The following is a 22,572-nucleotide window of genomic DNA, read 5'->3' as shown; positions in this document are numbered from 1 at the left end:
GATAAGATCCCCTCTCATCCTTCTAAATTCCAGTGTATGCAAGCCTAGTCGCTCCAGTCTTTCAACATAGGAGAGTGCTGTCATTTCGGGAATTAACCTAGTAAACCTACGCTGCACGCCCTCAATAGCAAGAATATCCTTCCTCACATTTGGAGCCCAAAACTGCACACAGTACTCCAGGTGCGGTCTCACTAGGGCCCTGTACAACTGCAGAAGGACCTCTCCCTTGACATCAGTCCCCTCCCCTGACATCAGTCTGAAGAAGGTTCTCGACCCAAAATGTCACCCATTCCTTCTCTCCCGAGATGCTGCCTGACCCGCTGAGTTACTCCAGTATTTTGTGTCTATCTCTGATAGGATAAAAACAAATGAGTGAATGTCACAGAGTAGCAGTTTGAGCAGATTATGCTTCCTTGTCTGTGTTACAAGCTGTTAATGGCAAGAATGTGAGACATGTCCAGCAGGCCAAGCTATTCCAATATAAAAAAGGAGCCAAATTTCAACAGGCAGTAATGGCCAGTTCCAATACAGACAGAAAGAGTGAATTGTGTATGGAGTCCAGAAGGCTACAATGTCCCATACAGAAGATGAGGTCCCTATAGTTTGTGCTGGGTCATACTGTAACATTGCTAGAGGCCATATACAGATGGATCAGCAATGGGAATAGCATGGTGATTTAAAATGCCAGATGACCTAAAGCTCTGGGTCACACATTATGGAGGAAATTACTTTATTCACAAAATGCTGGAGCAACTCAGCAGGTCAGGCAGCATCTCGGGAGAGAAGGAATGGGTGACGTTTCGGGTCGAGACCCTTCAATTACATTGGGAACTGAATGAGGTACAATAGATTGGAAGATGTTCAAGTGTATTACCTTTTCACCTGGAAAGACTGTCTATGTCTCTGGATGATAATAAGGGTGAAAGGATAGCTATCACATCTCCTGATGTTGCATGCGAAACTGCTCTAACTAAACTGTTCATTGTGTTTGCAATCCATTTGTTGACTGTGAGAAGCCAGTGTGAATGGAGTGCATTTTGTAGGTAGCTAACCATATAGTACTACCTTAGTATTGTTCAAATGCAGAAACGTATAGAGTCGTAGAGTCTTACAGCATGGAAACATGCCCTTCAGCCAAACTTGCCTATGCCAACCAACACGTTCCATCTACACTAAACTGGAGAGTGGTAGGTGGGAGATGGAAGACTGGGTCAGGGAGTCATGAAGGGCGTGATCCCTTTAAAATGCTGAAAGGAGAGTGGAGAACAATATATATCTGGTGGTAAAATGTTATTGAAACTGGCAGATATTACTAAGGATGATCTCTTGAATGTGGACACCATTGGGGGCAATCTAAGGACAGGGGAATCTCTTCCTCTCTCCAGGAAAGAGAGAGAATCTCTTCCTCTCTTCTTTCTGGGAAATAAATGCAATGTGATCAACGACTATGCAAAATGATAGAAGGGAATCCACTGTTCAGTAAGAAGGAAGAAGGAAGAAGGAAGGCAGTTGTATGGAATGTCTCATCTTTGGAACAAATATGACAGGGATAGAGCAACTGGGACAAAGAAATGAAGACCTGACAGAAGGTAGGATGGGAAGAAGCACAGTCAAAATAGTAATCACTCAGAAGAATGAATGAATGAATGAATGAATGAATGATTGAATGAATGAATAAGTTTATTGGCCAAGTATGCATATACAAGGAATGTGCCTTGGTGCTCCGCTCATAAATGACAACACAAACACACAGTTAACAATTAAGAATAAAGCATAACCACATCAAAACAATAAGGATACATTACGGTCTAAACATGTGGGTGAAAATAAACCAAAGCAAAAAAGAGACTACAGACTTTGGTTATTGAGTAGAACTATCACTCGTGGGGAAAAAAGCTGTTTTTATGTCTGGCTGTGGCTGCTTTGACAGTCCGGAGTCGCCTTCCAGAGGGAAGTGCTTTGAAGAGTTTGTGGCCAGGGTGAGAGGGGTCAGAAGGGTTCTGATCCATGTTCTCCAGAGATGCTGCCTGAGCTGCTGAGTTACTCCAGCACTTTGTGTCTTTTTTTTAGCTGTGGGAGTCTGTGGTCTTGTAATGGATGTTTGTGGCTATGTTATCTCTGAGTTGGAGAGATCCAGAAAGGGAACTTAAAAATTAGAGAATGGAATATGAGAGCAGGGTGGAAATTGGCAGCAAAGTGGTAATATCGGTAAAGTTGTTGACAGCTTTTTGAGGTGGGGAGGAAGACGTTGAGATCTTGTGAAGATTTTTAAAGGAGTAAAAGAGGAATAGATTGGGTAAAAGCACAGAGCCTTTTCCCAGAGGAGGGGAATCGAGAACCAGAGGACAAAGGTTGAGATCTTGTGAAGTACAGGACCATGGAACTGACTGAATGTGCATGTGCTTTTTGCCCACTGCAGCAGCAAATATCAGCAAACTGTTCACTCTGGGAGACCCAAGCATTTCAACGCAGTAATCCTGAGGTGGGGAGGAAGATGTTGAGATCTTGTGAAGATTTTTAATGGAGTAAAAGAGGAATAGATTGGGTAAAAGCACAGAGCCTTTTCCCAGAGGAGGGGAATCGAGAACCAGAGGACAAAGGTTTAATCTGAGTGGGGAAAGATTTAATAGGAACTTGAGAGGTACCATTTTTACACAAAGGGTAGTGGGTGTATGGATCAAGCTGACGGAGGAGGTATTTGAGGCAGGTGCAATCGCAATGTTTAAGAAACATTTGGACAGGTACATGGATAGGACAGGTTAAGAGGGATGTGGGCCAAATGCAGGCAGGTGGACTAGTGTAGATGGGGAACGTGTTGTTTGGCATAGGCAAGTTTGGCTCAAGGGCCTGTTTCCATGCTGTATGACTCTACGACTCTATACGTTTCTCCATTTGAACAATACTAAGATGGTACCATATGGTTAGCTACCCACAGAATGCACTCCATTCACACTGGCTTCTCACAGTCGACAAATGGATTGCAAACACAATGAACATTTTTTGTATCAAAAGACATCATCATATATCATTAATGCACCTTACATTCAGATGATCGGGCCACCTGCATAATTTATATTCTAGGATGGGTACCTGATAATATTACAGTCACATTATGACTACTGGCATTCATTTTCAAATTAATTTTGATAAATGTCCATAGATAAGTAATAACCATACAAATCTTGTCATTACTCTCATGAAACATAACTTGCCCTCTACCAGGCCGTGGTGTCGGGGTACCTTCAGGGTCTATTGAGAGTTCACATATGCAAATTCCTTCTGTTCATTCACATCCTAATGAAAGAACCACTTTCGAGCCACTGTTCTGGCTCTGTACCACAGAGATCTGGTTCCTACTTGTTAAATAATTTTCTAGACACTGAAACGAAGCAAATACTGAGAGTACAGGACCATGGAACTGACTGAATGTGCATGTGCTTTTTGCCCACTGCAGCAGCAAATATCAGCAAACTGTTCACTCTGGGAGACCCAAGCATTTCAACGCAGTAATCCTCACACGGCTTCTCTGAAGCCAGCTCCTGAACCCTCAACCTTTATCAACAAGAAAGACAAGGCAACAGGTGCATTAGGATAACACTCCCTGAAAGTTCCCCTATGGGTCACACATCTTCTTGATTAGGTAACACGTTGCTGATTCTTCATTGTTATTGTTGTGTTATAATTCTGGAACTCCTAATCGATTGGTGATGGTGGAAACCATAAAATTGCAATGATTAAAGGTGGGACTTCATCACCGTCAAGACAATTGGGGGTGTGAAAATAATGGCCTTGCAATCAACATTCAACAAAAGAATAAAAGCTCCAGGGAAGTTTCCAAACCTAACCAGTTAAAACGTCACTTTTGTTTCCCATAAACAGCACTTTGCATTTGGCCGTGTTGAATTTCATCCACGATTAATTTATTCGCTTACTAGAGTTGCTTTGTAAGTTTCATGGATAGAATTGAATACAGGGAACTATAACATTATTAGAGAACAAAAATATTCAGGCAAGCAAAATAGAAAATGGAATAAAGTTCTTCAGAGAATGCAATATGTCAGAATACACTAAATTGCTTCATTTTATTATTTTTAATATGTTCTCTTTCTAATATTGAATTTCCAACATCAGTTTTTATTTATGAGATATTAAAAACTGTATTCATCAGCTGCTTCTATATCCTTCAGACTGTTTAATCATAAATGAGAAATAACTTTATCTCTGTGATGATAGATGAGATTTTAGTACTCAGCCTAAAGAATGGAATGATTCCTGCTTCAAAATGACTGGTTCCTTGAGCAATAATATGGCAATTGTTCGCTAATGGTTTATAACAACTGAGTAAGACTTGTGAAAGAAACATCACAGCATCACTTGTGAATGAGTTTACTGCTGAGATGCATGGCCCTTTTTTTAAAACGAAGAACAAATTCACCGTCTTTTAAACCACAGCTTTGAATGAGGTGTATCATTTATCTGCGTGCTCGTGTCACGTACAGCTGCAATTCGACTGAACACTGTTTTGTTTGTGAATGTTGATGCATCCATTTTGTTGCTTGTTTTAAATTCTGACAATGCAAGCTGGCAAACATATTCAGTGTAAAAACCCATGTCTCAAAAACATTAAAAATGAAAAGTTAACAAAGTCTGAGAAATGGCGGCAGTGCAAGCCAGAAACTCTCTCATTCCTTTCAAAGTAATCGTGTGTGAGATGAGAAGAATGTTGCTGTCATGGTGATCTAAAAAAAAAATTAAGTCAAATGAGTTTAATAATCTACAAATGCAATTTTACCCATTCTGGTCTATATGTGGCTCAAATCCAAGCAATACAGTTGACCTTTAGCTGGTCTCTTAAAATCGCAGATCAAGCCACTCCGTTCTTAGGCGATTAGAGATAGCCAGTGAATGTTGGCCTTATTTCTGATGCTCACATCCCATTAATGAATACAAATAAATTAATGTAATATAACTCTCCAAGATTATTCTGTAATTCCCAGGGATTTATAATTAATCTCCTGAACACAACAAGCAATAATAAATTCTTGACTCCAATCATTGAACCCGTTCCAGTGCTTCCATTTCCAGTTTCAGAATTATGATGACGTTTTGACAGGTTTAATACTCCAGAGTCTTTTGGCAAGTATCTTCAGCTCCTAAAACTAAACTTCCTTTCTCCTTGGAGGGCGTTCACTAATGAAAAGAGAATGATGTATTGCAGTTTCCACATCTATTTCAGGACATTTGAAAGAGCTTTGAATCAACAAAATACTTCTGAAGTGTACTCGAAGTTGCAATATGGAGATGGGGCAGTCATTATGCATCCAACAAGTTCGCATAAACAGCAATGTGATAAAGAATCTTTGTAAATAATGTTGATTATATGATAAATATTGATCAAGCCACCCAAATTCTCAAATTTTTGGTAACCTCCTACTACCCCCCACCCCCCCCCCATCTACCCCCACCCCTCTTTCTCCCCCACAACCCCCTCCCTTATCTTACCCCCTGCCCTCTCTTCCCCTCTGCCTGACCTAGTCTACCCCCTCCCCCCACCTGCCCATCTGCTCCTTTCCTTCCTCTAACTTCGTAATTCACAACTCTTGAACCCTGTCTCACACCTTCTGTTTTTATCTCACCTCTTCAGCATTTGTATCAAACATCTATCAAAAACCATTCTCATCTCCATCCACCTATTACCTGCTAAGTTTTGTCCTGTCTCTCCCATCTGTCTAGCTTTCTTCTCCACCCTACAATCAGTCCGAAGAAGGGTCTTGACCCGAAGCGTTCTCCAGAGATGTTGCCTGACCTTGCTGAGTTACTCCACCATTTTGTGTCCTTTTGTATATTAACCAACATCTGCATAGAAACATAGTCATAGAGTGATACATCATGGAAACAGGCCCTTTGGCCCAACTTGCCCACACCGACCAATATGTCCCAGCTGCACTAGTCCTACCTGCCCGCGTTTGGTCCATATCTCTCCAAACCTGTCCTAGCCATGTACCTGTCTAACTGTTTCTTAAAAGTAGGGATAGTCCCTGCCTCAAACGCCTCCTCTGGCAGCTCTTTCCATACACCCATCACCCTTTGTGTGTAAAAGTTACCCCTCAGATTCCTATTAAATCTTTTCCCCTTCACCTTAAACTGATGTCCTCTGATCCTTTATTCACCTACTCTGGGCAAGAGACTCTGTGCGTCTACCCGATCTATTCCTCTCATGATTTTATACACCTCTATAAGATAACCCTCATTCCCCTACACTCCAAAGAATTGAGTCCCAGCCAACTCAATCTCTCCCTATACCGCAGACTGTTGTAGTCCTGGCAACATCCTCGTATATCTTCTCTGTACCCTTTCCAACTTGGCAAGATCTTTCCTACAACATGGTGCCCAGAACTGAACACAATACTCTAAATGTGGCCTCACCAACGTCTTATATAATTGCAACAAGACCTCCCAACTTCTATACTCTGACTAATGAAGGCCAAAGTGCCAAAATTCTTTTTGATCACCCTGTCTACCTGTGACTCCACCTTCAAGGAACCATGCATTTGCACTCCTAATCCGTCTGCTCTACAACACTCCCCAGAACCCTACCGTTCACTGCTTAGGTCCTTCCCATGTTAGACTTCCCAAAATGCAACACCTCACATTTTTCTTAATTAAATTCCATCAATCATTCCTCAGCCCACCTGGCCAATCGATCAAAATCCTGCTGTACTTTTTCACAACCATCTTCACTATCTGAAAAACCACCCATTTTTGTATCATCAGCAAACTTGCTAATCTTGCCATTTATGTTCTCATCCAAATCATTGATACAGATGACAAACAGTAACGGGCCCATCACCGAACCCTGAGGCACACCACTAGTCACAGGCCTCCAGTCCGAGAAGCAACCTTCCATCATCACCCTCTGCTTCCTTCCATGAAGCCAATTTTCTATCCACTCAGCAATCTCTCCTTGGATCCCATGCGATCTAACCATCCAGAGCAGCCTACCATACAGAACCTTGTCGAATGCTTTGCTGAAGTCCATATATGCATCTACAGCTCTGCGCTCATCAACCTTTTTGGTCACATTTTCAAAAAACTCAATTATATTTGTGAGACACCACCTCCCACGTACAAAATCATACTGGCTATCCCTAATCAGCATATATATCTTATCCCTCAGAATACTCTTTAGTAACTTTCCAACTATAGATGTCAAGCTCACTGGCATAGACACAAAATGCTGGAGTAACTCAACGGGACAGGCAGCATCTCTTGCAAACAGAACCTTGGATTAACATTTCACTGAAAGATGACACCTCCAACAATGTGGCACTCTCTCAGTATTGCTCTGGAGAGTCAGCTTGGAGTTTAAGTGCATATTTATGAGTTCAACTAAGTTCAACAATGCATAGCCTCTCTCTCTGGTCATGGAGCAGCTGGCATTGCTGTGGTGTAGCTCCCCGTGTGCTAACCGCCAATGGATATTAAAATTATAACTAGTCTGCTCCAATTCTCACTGGGAGTTATTAAGTAACAGCTCGAGTGGGAACCTGACTGATATTTTTCCCTCATAAGAGAGATGACGAGGCTATTTGTTGTACTTCATCTGCTTCCTTGCCACAGTCAATTAATCAGCACAGTTCTGGACCTTCTCAGTCACATCTCCCCTACTCTCTGAGCTGAGAGGTGATCATCGACTCATTTTTGTGCATGCAGTTCATTTAAATTGAAATTACATTTGATGCATCGATCCACTTTCTTCTAAGCTGTGTCTCCCTCTGGTTCTAAAATGTTAATGTGTAGGAAAGTGAAAGTTGTAAAAGAAAATCCACTTAATGGATTACATTTTTGAGTACCAATAATTTTATTTTACAGAATATTGGTTAGTCTAGCACATTCTTGATTTCAGATGGGAATTATAAAATCAATATTATTGCTTTTAATATTTATACTTTAACCCACATTTCTCAAACATAAAAAAGATCTTTATCATATTTTACTGTTATTGATTGATAGATACAGCATGAAAACAGGCCCTTCGGCCCATTGCCCATCAATCACCCGTTCACACTCGTTCTTTGTTTTCTTTCATTTGCATCCACTCCCTACACACTAGGGGCAATTTGCAAAGGCCAAATAACCTACAAACCCACGTATTTTAGGATGTGGGAGAAAACTGGAGCACTGGAGAAAACCTGACCGTTACGGAAAGACATGCAAACTCCATACTGACAGCAACCAAGGTCGGTTTTAGTTAGAGGTACATGTCTATACTGCACAGCAAAAGTCATGCTGGTATTTGCTCTCAATGCAAATAAACTATTCTCATCTCACTTAACTACATGCACCCTTCAGGCCTCTCTTCCTTTCTCTTCATATGCAGAGTTAAGTCAAATTCAGATATATTTTCTGTCTCAACTAATCTTGGAAGCAAATTACACAACCTTACAGCTCTATTTATCCTTACTTATTTTCTAAGTCATGTGCATCTAATCTTGGATCAATGCCGACCATTTCAAGGGAGCTAAATTACTCACCATTATGTGATAAGTACCAATTTGTTCTAAGCCGTGATGCAAGAGAGATAATTGTTGTCAGGGTTCTCCCCTGCACTGCTGAGGGAATTTGAGCAGCTGGGGCTAAATTAAAAAGCAGAACCAAAAAGATAATAACCTCTAGATTGTGTAGGAAAGAACTGCAGATGCTGGTTTAAATCGAAGGTAGACACAAAATGCTAGAGTAACTCAGCGGGACAGGCAGCATCTCAAGATGAATGGGTGGTGTTTCGGGTCAAGACCCTTCTTCAGACTGATAACCTCTGGATTGCTACCTTAGCTATGAGCAGATTGGAATAGGGCCAAGAAGATCAAAGAGTTGAACATGTGGCTCAAAGATTGGTGTGGAAGAAGTGGGTTTGAATTCGTGGGATATTGGCATAAGTGTTGGGGAAGGAGGGAGCTGTTCTGATGGGACAGACTCCACCTGAACCTTGCTGGGACCAGGGTTCCATTATTTATGATAAAATAGCCTGAAGACAGCATGGTTTTGTGAAGGGGTGATCTTGCAGACAAATCTGTTGGAATTCTTTGAGGGGGTAAATAGTAGGATATTCAAAGGAGAGTCAGTGGATGTTGGTTACTTGGATTTTCAGAAGGCCCTTGATAAGATGCCGCAAGTGAGGCTGCTAAACATGACGAGAGCCAATGGTAGTCGAGGGATGGTACTATGATGTATGGGCTGAATGTCGGGAGGCAAAGAGTGGGAATAAAGGGGGCTTTCTCGGGTTGGCTACTGGTGATTAGTGGTGTACCACAGAGATCGGCGCTTCTTTTCACATTATATATTGATGATTTGGATGATAGAATTGATGGCTTTGTGACCACGTTTGCGGATAATGCAATGATAGGTAGAGGGGCAGGCAACATGCAGGAAGCAGCGAGGCTGCAGAGGGACTTAGACAGGTTGGGGGAGTGGGCAAAGAGATGGCAGATGGAATACAGCATAGCAAAGTGTGTGGTCATGCACCGTGGTAGTAGAAATAAAGGCACAAACTATTTTTTAAATGGGGAGAGGATTTAGAAATCGGAAGTGCAAAGGGACTTGGGAGTGCTGGTGCAGGATTCCCGAAAAGGTTAATTTACAAGTTGAATCGGTAGTAAGGAAGACATCATCTTTGAGAGGAGGGATAAAAGCAGGGATGTAATGCTGAGGCTTTAAAAGGCACTGGTGAAACCGCATTTGGAGTATTGTGAGTAGTTTTGGGCCCCACTTGTGAAGAAGGATGTGCTGGCATTGGAAGGGTCCAGAGGAGGTTTATGGGAAGGATCGTGGGGATGATTACATGTGAGGAGTATTTGATGGCTCTGGGCATGTACACACTGGAGTTTCAAAGGATGAAGGGGGATCTCATTGGAACTTTCTGAATAATGAAAGGCCTAGATAGAGTTGATGTGGAGAGGATGTTTCCACTTGTATATACTCATATATACTTAATATTTTCCAGCACAGCCATGAACTCTGGTGGGTTGTGAATGTGAAGGAATATGATTGAAATGTCAATTGCTTCTGGGGAGATAATGGGAGTACCAAAAATATGGTCCACAAAGATTTTTGTTACAAAGATGCAAGCAGATTCATTGTTAAATGTCTGAGATATGTAGAAATTCTGCAGAGGCCTACTTCTTTCCTTCGTTGTTAATTATACACATCACCCAAGGCTCAGTAAAGCCATTCTTCAAAAACAATGTCATTCTTCCTCTTCAATAGAAAAGCAAAATAGAACAAAAGTTAGATTACATTTTTTGCAGATTTATCATTATAGTTATACATTGCAATGCTAAAGAGGAATTATTGCTTCCCAGAGACATGGAAAATAATTGGAAACACCTTATTTACAGTATAAAATACACCAGTAATATTTTATATTTGATGTAATTTGCAATAAAGTACCAATTTCCATCTCTTAACAAATCTGTTCAACAGACTAAAATTGCAGGACAGCCAGAAGCCAACTGCGGAGAGCACCATTTCACAGAAACACTTGTTTATCTGATTTGCATCTTGTAAATTTGATCTCAATTATGCAGATTTAATTCGGTATTTTGACATCTACCATCTTCATTAAGTCCTGATTGTAAAGTTTGATAGTCAAGAGTCGAGTCTTTTAGTTTAGTTTAGTTTATCGTCATGTATATCAAGGTACTGTGAAGAACTTTTTGTTATGTGCTAACCAGTCAGCGGAAAGATTATACCTGATTACAATCGAGCCGTCCACAGTGTACAGATACGGGATAAAGGGAATAATATTTAATGCAAGATAAACTTTGATTAAAGATAGTCCGAAGGTCTCCAATGAGGTAGATAGTAGCTCAGGACCGTTCCCTTGTTGAGGATGGAATGGTCCAGTTGTCTGATGACAGCTGGGAAAAAACAGTCCCTGAATTTGGAGAAATGCGTTTTCACATTTCTGAACCTCTTGCCTGATGGGAGAGGGGAGAAGAGGGAGTGTCCGGGGTGAGACTCATCCTTGGTTATGCTGGTGGCCTTGCTAAGGTAGTGTGAAGTGTAGATGAAGTCAATGGAAGGGAGGTTGGTTTATGTGATGGTCTGGGCTGCGTGCACAATTCTCAGCAATTTCTTGTGGTCATGGATGGAGCTGTTCCCAAAACATGCTGTGATGAATCCTGATAAAATGTTTTCTATGGCGCATCTGTGGAAGTTGGTGAAAGTTCTTGGGGATACGCCGAACTTCCTAAGCTTTCTAAGGAAGTAGAGGTGTTGGTGTGCTTTCTTGGCAATTGCTTCAATATGGCTAGTCCAGAACAAGTTACTGATGATATTTAGTCCTAGGAACTTGAAGCTTTCAGCCATCTCTACCTTGGTGCTGTCAATGTTTACTGGGGTACGTGTACCGCTTCCTGAAGTCGATCACTATCTCCTTTGTCATGCTGACATTGAGAGAAAGGTTGTTGGCTTGACACCGAGTCAAAAGGTTCTCAATCTCCTTCCTGTACTCCGCCTCATCATTATTTGATATTCAGCTTACTATGGTGGTGTTGCCCACAAATTTGTAAATTGAATTAAATTTGTACATGGCTGCACAATCGTGGGTGTATAAGGAGTAGAGAAGGGCGCTGAGAACACATCCTTGCGGAGCACCAGTGCTGAGAATTATTGTAGAGGATGAGTTGTCCCCTATCCTCACTGAGTGTGGTCTGTTGGTTCAGCAAGTCGAGGATCCATTTGCAGAAATGAGTGCTGACTCCAAGTTCCACGAATTTGTTGATGAGCTTGGATGGGCTAATGTTAGTAAAAACAGAGCTCTTGTCTGTGAATAGAAGTTGGACGTAGGTGTCTCTCTTATCTAGGTGTTCCAGGGATGAGTGTAGGGCCAGGAGATGGCATCAGCCATGGTCCTGATGTGTCACTAGACGAATTGCAGTGGGTCAAAGAAATTGTCCCTTTTGGCAGGAAAAAGAAAGCAGCATATGACCTTAATTGTGAGAAAACGCAGAGCTCTAAGCTACAGACAGATCTAGGTGTCCTAGTGCAAGATTCACAAAATAATAATATGCCAGTAATTAGAAAGGCTAACAGAGTATTATTGTTTATCACAAGAATAATTGAAAATAAAGGGAGAGAGGTTAAGCTTTAGCCGAGAGGATATTGGTGAGATCACCTCTGGAGTATGGTGTACTGTAATATTGTCCTTATTTAAGTAAGGATATTGATTATTGCAAGTAATTTGGAGAATGAATGTTAGACTCATATCGAGAATTGGCAGGTTGTCCCATGAAGAATGTGTAAGAAGGAACTGCAGATGCTGGTTTTAACCGAAGATAGACACAAAAAGCTGGAGTAACTCAGCAGGACAGGCAGCATCTCTGGAGAGAAGGAATGGGTGATGTTTCGGGTTGAGACCCTTTGAAACGTCACCCATTCCTTCTCTCCAGAGATGCTGCCTGTCCCGCTGAGTTGCTCTAGCTTTTTGTGTCCCATGAAGAGTGGTTGGACAAACTTGGCCTTTTTCCATTGGAATTTAAAAGTGTGAGAGGCAACTTAATTGAAGCATACAAAATCCCATGGAAGTTTTGACAACGTGAATGTGGAGAGGATGTTTCCTTTTTTGGTTGAAACTAGAACTCAGCATCACTATTTAAGAATTAATGTGTCACCAATTTAAGACAGTGATGAAGGAGAGGTTTTTCTTTGAGGATTGTGAATCACTGGAACTCTCTTCCTGAAAGTGTGGTGGAATGTTTTTAAGACAGGTATGGATATATTCTTGATAGGAAAGATGATGAACATGCTATTGGGGGCATGTGGGGAATGAGGAATTGATTTCAAAGTCAGATACCCTACCTCCTTGTGTGTATGTTTAGGTTTATAGGGCTCCCATCACTCTCCACTGATTGCAATTACAGAGTGAATACCACTTTGTGCAAATTAGCCAACAGTTACAAATGCTAGTGTACAAAACGAATAAAATATAAAATAAGAGGCACCTTCCAGGACTCAGATCATCTCACATATTTATTAAATCCTTAATGACAATAGAGAACTTTTCAAATGTGGCTCCTGAATATTGTAGGAAATGTAGCAGAGAACTTTTACACAGCTAGCATTCAACAACAATGTAAATAACTGGATAATTTTTTTTTTGAAACTGACTGAGGAATTAAATTGGCCAAAATCTATCAACTATTTATTTTCAATAAAACCACCTCATTATATGAGTAATGATACCAGAAGCCCCAAATGGACAAAGGGAATATCGCAGAAGCTGATTTGCAAAAAAAGACACAAAGTGCTGGTGTAATTCAGGTCAGGCAGCATTGCTGAAGATGGCGTTTTTGAAAGGAACCCTTCTTCAGACTTCAAGGAAGATGGTAAGACTGGCTTTCATGGATTTTAACAAAATTGACGAAACGGATAGGTTCACACAAGAATTTTTTTTAGAATGTGTTGTTTGCAAGATCAGCAATTTTTATCCATCTCTAATTGCCTTTACGAAAGTAGTGATAAACCACTTTCCTGAACCATTGCAGTTCATCAGGTGCTCTCACCATGGTGTTAGTTGGGAGATATGCAAAATTGAAGGAAACATGATATTGTTTATTGATTATTGATTATTTATTGATTATTTATTGATTATTCGCCGCTTTTCCGTCAGGATAGTTTGTCTGTTTGTCTGTTTGTTTCTATGTTAATTGTATTTGTAAAGCGCTTTGTGCATGTGTTAAGGCGCTATATAAAATAAATATATTATTATTATTATTATATATTTCCAAACCAGTATGATGTGATTTGGAAGGGAGCATGCAAGTGGTGCTATTTCCATAAACCTTCTGCTCTAGTATTCTTGGTGACATAGATCATGGGTTTGGGAATTGTGTTTAGAGTATCCTAAAGGAATAACTGCAGTGTATGTGAAAGATGATACACATTGCAGCCATTGTTCAATGTTGGTGGAGGTAATGAACATTCAGGGTGATGTAGATTGTTAGCTGGGAGAAGGTAACAACAAAGCAAATGGAGATGAAATGTAGTCAGAGACAGTAAGACTGGACGGAGAACTGAAAAGGGGGAGGGAAAGCAAGGATTTCTTGAAGTTAGAGAAGTCAATGTTCATACCGCTGGGGTGTAAGCTGCCCAAGCGAAATATGAGGTGCTGTTCCTCCAATTTGCGCAGGGCCTCACTCTGACAATGGAGGAGGCCCAGGGCAGAAAGGTCAGTGTGATAATGGGAAGGGGTGTTAGTGTTTAGCAACCAGGAGATCAGGTAGGTTTGAGCTGATTGAGCGGAGGTGTTCAGCGAAATGATCGCCGAGCTTATACCCGTACTAACCAGTTCAGTTCATTTAGGTTTAGTTTCTTGTCACGTGTACCAGGGTGCAATGAAAAGCTTTTATTGCAAGCTAACCAGCCAGTAGAAAGACAATACATGGTTACAATCGAGCCATACATAGTGTACAGATATACAATAAGGGAATATCGTTTAGTGCAAGGTAAAGCCAGCAAAGTCCGATCAAAGATAGTCCGAGGGTCCCTGATGAGGTAAATAGTAGTTCAGGACTGCACTCGACTCATGGTTGCGGTAGGATGGTTCAGTTGCCTGCTTTGTAGCCACTGTTTGTGGTTGGTCCAGTTGAATTTCTAATCAATGGCAATGTTGATTAATGTTTAATAATGCCACTGAATGTCAAAGGTGTGTGGTTAGACTTTCTCGTGATGGAGAAAACCACTGTTTGGACTTCCTCCATCTAGAGAAGATATAACCGGTGAATGTTAATTGGCATCCATCAGCCCATGCCTAAGTATATTAAAAAGTATTTCTAGTGTTTATTAAGAGTGTTATTCAATTGTCAGCACTTCACGCAGATTTTGTTTTAATTGACTGCAAGGCCAGAATGTTCAGCAGTCTGCATTAACCTTTGAATGTTTGTCACTGCTCCAATGTAGCTGAACTAATGTGAATGAAAATATTAGAGAGGGAATCTTTATAAAAGCAATTGTACCTGTGTGCTCGGTGTAATGGGATGGAATATTTAGTAGGTTTGGGACGATTGTCACTGTGAAGATATGCAAATAGGCATCCACCTGAAATCTGAAGAAAGTTATTGCAAAACATAACTATCCCTGTGGCCAGGTGCAAAGAAGACCAGATATATTAGATTGAATATTTACATCAGAGGCCTGTTAAAAACAATACTGAACTTTAGTATCACAAGAGAGTGTGATAAGAACGTACACTCATGAGTAATAGATACAGGAGTAGGTCGCTCAGCTCCTCAAATGGACCTCCCCATTAATAATCAAAACCTTAACATTGCATTCCTATCCACCTGCAGTAACCTTTCACCACCTCGCCGATGAAGAATCTATCTCTCCATTCCATACAAATATCCAAAGACTCTGCTTCCACTATCCTGTGAGGAAGAAAATTACAATGAGTCAATCAAGTTGTTTCTCATTCTTTTAAACTCCAGCAGAAATGAGTCTAGCCTGCCCAACCTTTCCTCATAGGGCAATCCACCCTTTCCTGGTATTAGTCAAGTAAAACCTTCAGTCAACTACTTTGAAAAACATTAACATCCTTCCCTTATATTGTATTATATTCCCTTATGACGATTAATCGTAGAATCATACAGCACAGATTGTATGAATCATACAGCCCTTTTGATCAACTGAGTCTATACCATGTTGTGCGGAAGATGCACAGATCCTGCCTGGGGATAGTGCAAGGTTAAATGAGTGGGTAAAATTCTGGCAGTATAATGCAGGAAATTGAAGATCATCCACTTCAGTGGAAAGAATAAAAAGTATTCCCTGTCCAAAGTAATGTTGTTCCTTGATTTAAATGTTAATGTCTTCAGTGTAGAGCATTTACAAATAATGCTTGATCCTGGATAAAGTGAATGTGAAGAGGATGTTTCCACTAGTGGGAGAGTCTAGGACAAGTCAAGTTTATTTGTCACATACATATACAAGATGCGCAGTGAAATGAAAGTGGCCACGCCTGCGGATTGTGCTAAACTACAAAACAGAATAGAAAAAAAGAAAAAAGAAAAAAAATGTAACACAAAAAATAAATTAATACAGTAAATTAAATTAGTCCCTGGTGATATGAGAGTTAACAGTCCTGATGGCCTGTGGGAAGAAACTCAGTCTCATCCTCTCTGTTTTCACAGCGTGACAGCGGAGGCGTTTGCCTGACCGTAGCAGCTGGAACAGTCCGTTGCTGGGGTGGTAGGGGTCCCCCATAATGTTGCTGGCTCTGGATCTGCACTTCCTGATGTATAGGTCCTGCAGGGGGACAAGTGTAGTTCCCATGGTGCCGTCAAGAGGCTATAACCTCCGAATAAAAGAACTGAATAGAATGATATATAGTATAAGAAAATAACTGCAGATGCTGGTACAAATCGAAGGTATTTATTCACAAAGTGCTGGAGTAACTCAGCAGGTCGGGCAGCATCTCGGGAGAGAAGGAATGGGTGATGTTTCGGGTCGAGACCCTTCTTCAGACTGATGTGAATAGAATGAATTTCTTTAGTCAGAGGGTAGTGAACGTGTGGAATTCATTGCACAGACAGCTGTGGAGGCCAGGTCAGTAAATATTTTTAAGGCTACGATTATCAGATTTTTGATTAGTAAGTGTCTCAGGGGTTATGGGGAAAAGGCAGGAGAATGGGGTTGAGAGCGGAAGATAGGTCAGCCATGATTGAATGGTGGAGTAATCTTGATGGGCTGAACGGCCTAATTCTGCTCCTAGAACTTATGAACTTATCTACCTGCCCAAGGTCACCTAATTGATACTGATCACATTGTTCATTTACTCACCTCTCCTATATTTTAATGGAATGATATTGTCTGGAAATTCATCTCCAAGAAGCATCACTCAACAAGCTACATTGTTGCAGCAGGGTATTATACTCTGCCTTCCAAAGCCAATCCAACAGAAGTCAATGGAACTGGATTTCAAAGACAGAGCACCACATACATTTGCTACAACATAGCACATTTAGCAATCTCTCAGAGATTGAATATCTGGGCATCTGTCTCAAAATTTCCATCATCACATTTTGGATCGAGACCCTTCTTCAGACTATGCTTGCAGGCAGGGCTATGGAAATTGTGAAAGCCATAATGGTTTTGATAGCTCTCGCATATTCATGATTAAATTGACCAAAAATGAAATAAAAAATACTTTAAAAATATGAAAGCTAGAAACACTAAAAGTAAAGACATTAAGGTAAAAATGAGATAATGAATAAATGCAACTTAACCACCCTTTGCCTCCTAAACCTTTTCCGTGGTCTTCTTCATGAAATCAATAGGGTCGGAGATACTTTGCCAGGTCTAAGCTGGCACAAGAACTGAAAGGAGATTCCCCAATTCAATAAACTATTCCCCAGGTTCTCAGTCCAGCAGTGGAACAAACTGATATAGTTGGCTTTCCAAATTGGTTAGTAAATCCAGGGTTCCCACAATTGGCAGGCCAGGGTTTACCGCTGTTCAAAAGACTGAACGCCATTGCTTTCCAGTAGAATCTCAAGCTGTAGCCAGTGGGATATTTAAAGAAAATTAAAAATCAAAAAAGTTTCAAATTTCTTAATTGACCATATTTCAATTTCTCTTCTTTCTATAATTTAAACATACCTGTTACGAGAATTTAAGTCATTGAATCCCCTCATTTTTTTGCTGCCTCTGTATATCCCATTACTCATTTTTATGTTGGTAATAGTTCATTTTGTTAAAAAAAATTACCCTCTTCAGAATCAGAATCAGAATAACCTTTATTGTCATCCAAAAAAACAAGTCTTTTGGACGAAATTCCGTTACCCACAGTCCAACAATAAGAGCAATAAAAAGAAGCAATAACACACACAATCACAAACCAACACAAAACAAAAAAAAGAAACATCCATCACAGTGAGTCTCCTCCAGTCCCCTCCTCACTGTGATGGAAGGCCAGAATGCCTTTTCTCTTCCCCTGCCGTCTTCTCCCGCGGTCAGGCTGTTGAGGTTGCCACGTTGGGGCGGTCGTGGCTCCCGACATTGAAGCCCCCGCCGGGCGGAGAATATCCCACGGCCTGTTCCAGGCCATGCCGGACGGTGAAAGGTCCGCAGCGGGCCGACCCAAGCCCCACAATTCGGGCGGGCGAAGACACTGCCACTGCCGGAGCTCCCGATGTCGGCCCCATGGACCTGCGAGCTTCCGACGTCCATGCGGCCCACGGCCGAAGCCTCCGGAGCCTCCGAAGGCGAGTCGCAGCCGCTCTCACAGCGCCACCACAGCCTCCGATGGCAGCCAGGTCCGCAGGTGGTAAGTCCGGTCCGCAGGCTCTGCGAACCAGAGCCCGGGTGGTCCCAGCTGGAGGCCGCCAGCTCCAGGTGTTTGGCCGATGGTAGGCCGCAGCAGGAATGGAGACACGACCCAGAAAAAAAAGTCGGGTCTCCGTTCGGAAGAGACAATTTTACAGTTCCCCCCCCCCCCCCCCAACCACACATAGTACACAACCACAAAAAACACTACATCACATCTAAACACTACAATTAAGACAAAAAACAACAAAAAACACAAAAGACAAACGGACTGCAGGTGAGCCGCAGCTGCTGTGCAGCCCCATCATCACCTCTTGTGAGGCAGGCAGTGCTTCAGGGCTAAAACAAGTTCTTCGCATATTAGCTGCATTGACAAAAAACATTTTGTGGTTTTTTTGTGTTTATGGAAAACCATATTCATTATGGAATCTTTGTCTACATGTAGGTTGGATGGTTTAAGCAATGATGAAAGTGAATGCAAGGGAAATAATGGAAAGTGAAAGCAATACCATCTCCAATATTTGTTTTCGGAACAACATTCTCTGCCGATCTTGACAAATAAATTGCCCCAAAAATTGCTAATTGGATTAATAACTTTATTGAAGTAGAATGTGAATAATCTGTGTGCAATAGAATATTGATCTAAGATTCTGCTTTGAATATAATGCTAATGGCAAGTCTATTTAAGGGAGGAGTTGGCTGCGCCTAACGGCTGCGGCTCTCTGGCAGTCTGTTGTCTTTTTTTCTTTTTTTTTGTTTGTGTCGGTGTTGGGATGGTTTTTGTTTCTGTTTTTGGCTGTGTATGTGTGGTGGGGGTGTGGGGGGTGGGGTGAGGCGGGGGGAAACCTTTCTTTTATTAGGTCTCTTCCCCGGGGCGCAGCTCGCCTGCGGGGCCTTCCATCGCCCGGCGCGGCTCGGCTGCGGGACTTAACATCGCCGGCGCAGCTTGGCCGCGGGACGTTTCAGTGCCCGGTGCGGCTTGGCCGCTGGACTTAACATCGCCCGGTGCGGCCGCGGGACGTTTCAGTGCCCGGCGCGGCTTGGCCGCTATACTTAACATCGCCAGCGCGGCTCAGCCGCGGGACGTTTCAGTGCCCGGTGCGGCTCGGCCGCGGGACGTTTCGGTGCCCGGCGCGGTTTGGCCGCTGGACTTAACATCGCCAGCGCGGCTCGGCCGCGGGACGTTTCAGTGCCCGGTGCGGCTCGGCCGCTGGACTTAACATCACCCGGTGCGGCTCGGCCGCGGGACGTTTCGGTGCCCGGTGCGGCCGCGGGACATTTCGGTGCCCGGGGCGGCTCGGCCGCGGGGCCTTCCATCCTCTTGCGGGGGCTGTGCGTGTTGGTTGCCTCGGTAGGGGTCGAGCTGCCTGTCCGTGGGTGCAGGGGGAAGAGAGGGGAAGTTTTGTTGCCTCCATCACAGTGAGGGGGTGTTTGGAGTCACTGTGATGGATGTTTGTGTTGGGGTCGGGTGTCCTGTGTTCTTTTCTTTTTTGCTGTGTCTTGTGACTGCTGAAATTTCGTTCGGTGTTGTGCCGAATGACAATAAAGTGTTGTTATGTTATGTTATGTTATGTTATTTGTGTCAGGTTTAGATATTTGTGATGAACCCACATAGAAACAGATGACAAATAATCCAGCTTGTTCAGACCTTGGAACTACAATTCAGACCTGAATGACAATAGATTATTATTATTATTATTATTATTATTATTATTATTATTATTATTATTATTATTATTATTATTATTATTATTATTATTATTATTATTATTATTATTATTATTATTATTATTATTATTATTATTATTATTATTATTATTATTATTATTATTATTATTATTATTATTATTATTATTATTATTATTATTATTATTATTATTATTATTATTATTATTATTATTGTTGTTGTTGTTGTTGTTGTTGTTGTTGATGTTGTTATTGCAAATTATTGTTTGCTTTTTGTGTGTATGTATGTGTTCGTGTATGTATGTGTATATATATATATATATATATATATAATATATATATACAGTACATATGTACATGTGAGTATGTGTATATATACACACTGAACTTGTTTTGCTCTCTCGTTTATTATATTGTTTACAGGATACTCTGTTTACATATTTTGTTGTGCTGCAGCAAGTAAGAATTTAATTGTTCTATCTGGGACATATGACAATAAAACACTCTTGAGTCTTCACTCTTGAATCATAGGGAATATAGAGGGAAGCCATCAAACCTGCCTGTCTGTACTGGTCACAAAAGGAGCTCCAACCCTATAATTCTGTCCTTGATCTAGCTATTTAAATATGTTTAGGGTTTCTGCCTCTCCTGCCCTTTCACACTGTGAGTTCCAGACATCCATCCCTTTCTGAGTGAAGAAAGTTTGACCTAGTATTTCCTCCCTTTCTTCCACAAATTGGTTTGCTCCCTTTTTTTGGCATCAGTACTAAGGGAAATGGGTCATAGATTTCTCTTTTTAGTCATAATTATACAGCACACAAACAGGCCCTTTGGCCCAACTCATCCATGCTGATGATGATGCCCATCTGAGCGAGTCCCATTTGCCTGCGTTTGGCCTATATCCCTCTAGACTTTTCCTATCCATTTACCTGTACAAGTGTCTTTTAAATGCTGTTACAATACTCACTTCAACTACCTCCTCTGGCAGCTCGTTCCATATACACACCACCCTCTGAGTGAAAAAATTGCTTCTCGGGTTCTTATTAAATCTTTCCTCTATGTCCTTATGTCATATGTCTTAAATCTATGTTTTCTGGTACTTCATTCCCCTACTCTGTGTAAAAGACTGCATTTACCCTTTCTATTCCCTTCATGATTTTATACCTCTATAAAATCACCACTCTGCCTCCTCCGCTCCAAGAAATAGAGTCCTAGCCTGCCCAACCCTCTTCCTATAACCATGGCCTTCGAGTGCCGGTCCTTCCTCTTGACTCAATCTAGGTCCCTAAAAACTGTACTGGCGGAAGTGGCGGCGCCTAACGGCTGCGGCTCGCTAGCAGTCTGTTCGTCTTTTTTCCTTTTTTTTTGTTGTGTGTCGGTGTTGGGATGGTTTTGTTTTTTTTTTGGTTGTGTATGCTTGGCCGCGGGGCCTTCCATCGCCCGGTGCGGCTCGGCCGCGGGGCCTAACATCGCTGGTGCGGCTCGGCCGCTGGACTTAACAGTGCCCGGTGCGGCTCGGCCGCGGGGCCTAACATCGCTGGTGCGGCTCCGCCGCTGGACTTAACAGTGCCCGGGCCGCGGGGCCTAACATCGGCCGCGGGACTTTTCATCGCTGGTACGGCTCGGCCGCGGGGCTTAACATCGCCCGGCGCCGCTCGGCCGCGGGACTTTTCATCGCTGGTGCGGCTCGGCCGCTGGACTTAACATCGCCCGGTGCGGCTTGGCCGCGGGGCCTTCCATCGCCCGGTGCGGCTCGGCCACGGGGCCTAACATCGCCCGGTGCGGCTCGGCCGCGGGACTTAGCTGCGCACGGCTCGGTCGCGGGGCCTTCCATCGCCCGGTTCGGCCGCGAGACGTCTCAGCGCCCGGTGCGACTCGGCCGCGGGGACTTCCATCCCCTTGCGGGGACTGTGCGGGTCGGTCGGGGACGAGCTGTCTGTCCATGGGCGTGGGGAAGAGAGTGGAAGTTTTGTTGCCTCCATCACAGTGAGGGGGTGTTTGGAGTCACTGTGATGGACGTTTGTGTTGGGGTCATGTGTCTTGTGTTCTTTTTTGTGTATGACTGCTATGTAGTTTCGTTCGGTACCTTGGTACTGAATGACAAATAAAGCTCTGTTGAACTGTTGAACTGAACTCAATTAAGTCTCTCCTCAATTTCCTTTGTACCAAAGAAAACAACCATACCTCATCCACTCCTTCTTCATAGTTATAATTTTCCAGTCCTGGTAACATTATAAATCTCCACTTCAACCACTCCATTGCATTTTTCCTGTAACATGATGACTAGAATGCGCCTGGTACTCAAGCTATGAACTAATTCGTGTTGTATACATCCCGTCTATAATTTCCCTAATCTTATATTTTATACTTGGGTTAATAAACAAGAGCATACCACATGCCTTTTCTTAATCACTTCATTGACTTGTCCTACTCTTTGAAGGATCTGTGGCCAAATATTCCAAGGTCCCTCAGTCTCTCCACATCTTTAAATACCCACCCTCATCCCATTTATTCCCTTGCCTTGTTGCAACTCCCCAAATGCATTATCTCCCTCCCTCTTCTCTG

Source organism: Rhinoraja longicauda, chromosome 2, assembly GCF_053455715.1.
Source record: "Rhinoraja longicauda isolate Sanriku21f chromosome 2, sRhiLon1.1, whole genome shotgun sequence".
In the NCBI taxonomy this organism is placed as follows: domain Eukaryota; kingdom Metazoa; phylum Chordata; class Chondrichthyes; order Rajiformes; family Arhynchobatidae; genus Rhinoraja; species Rhinoraja longicauda.
Note: the sequence above shows the minus strand (reverse complement) of the source record.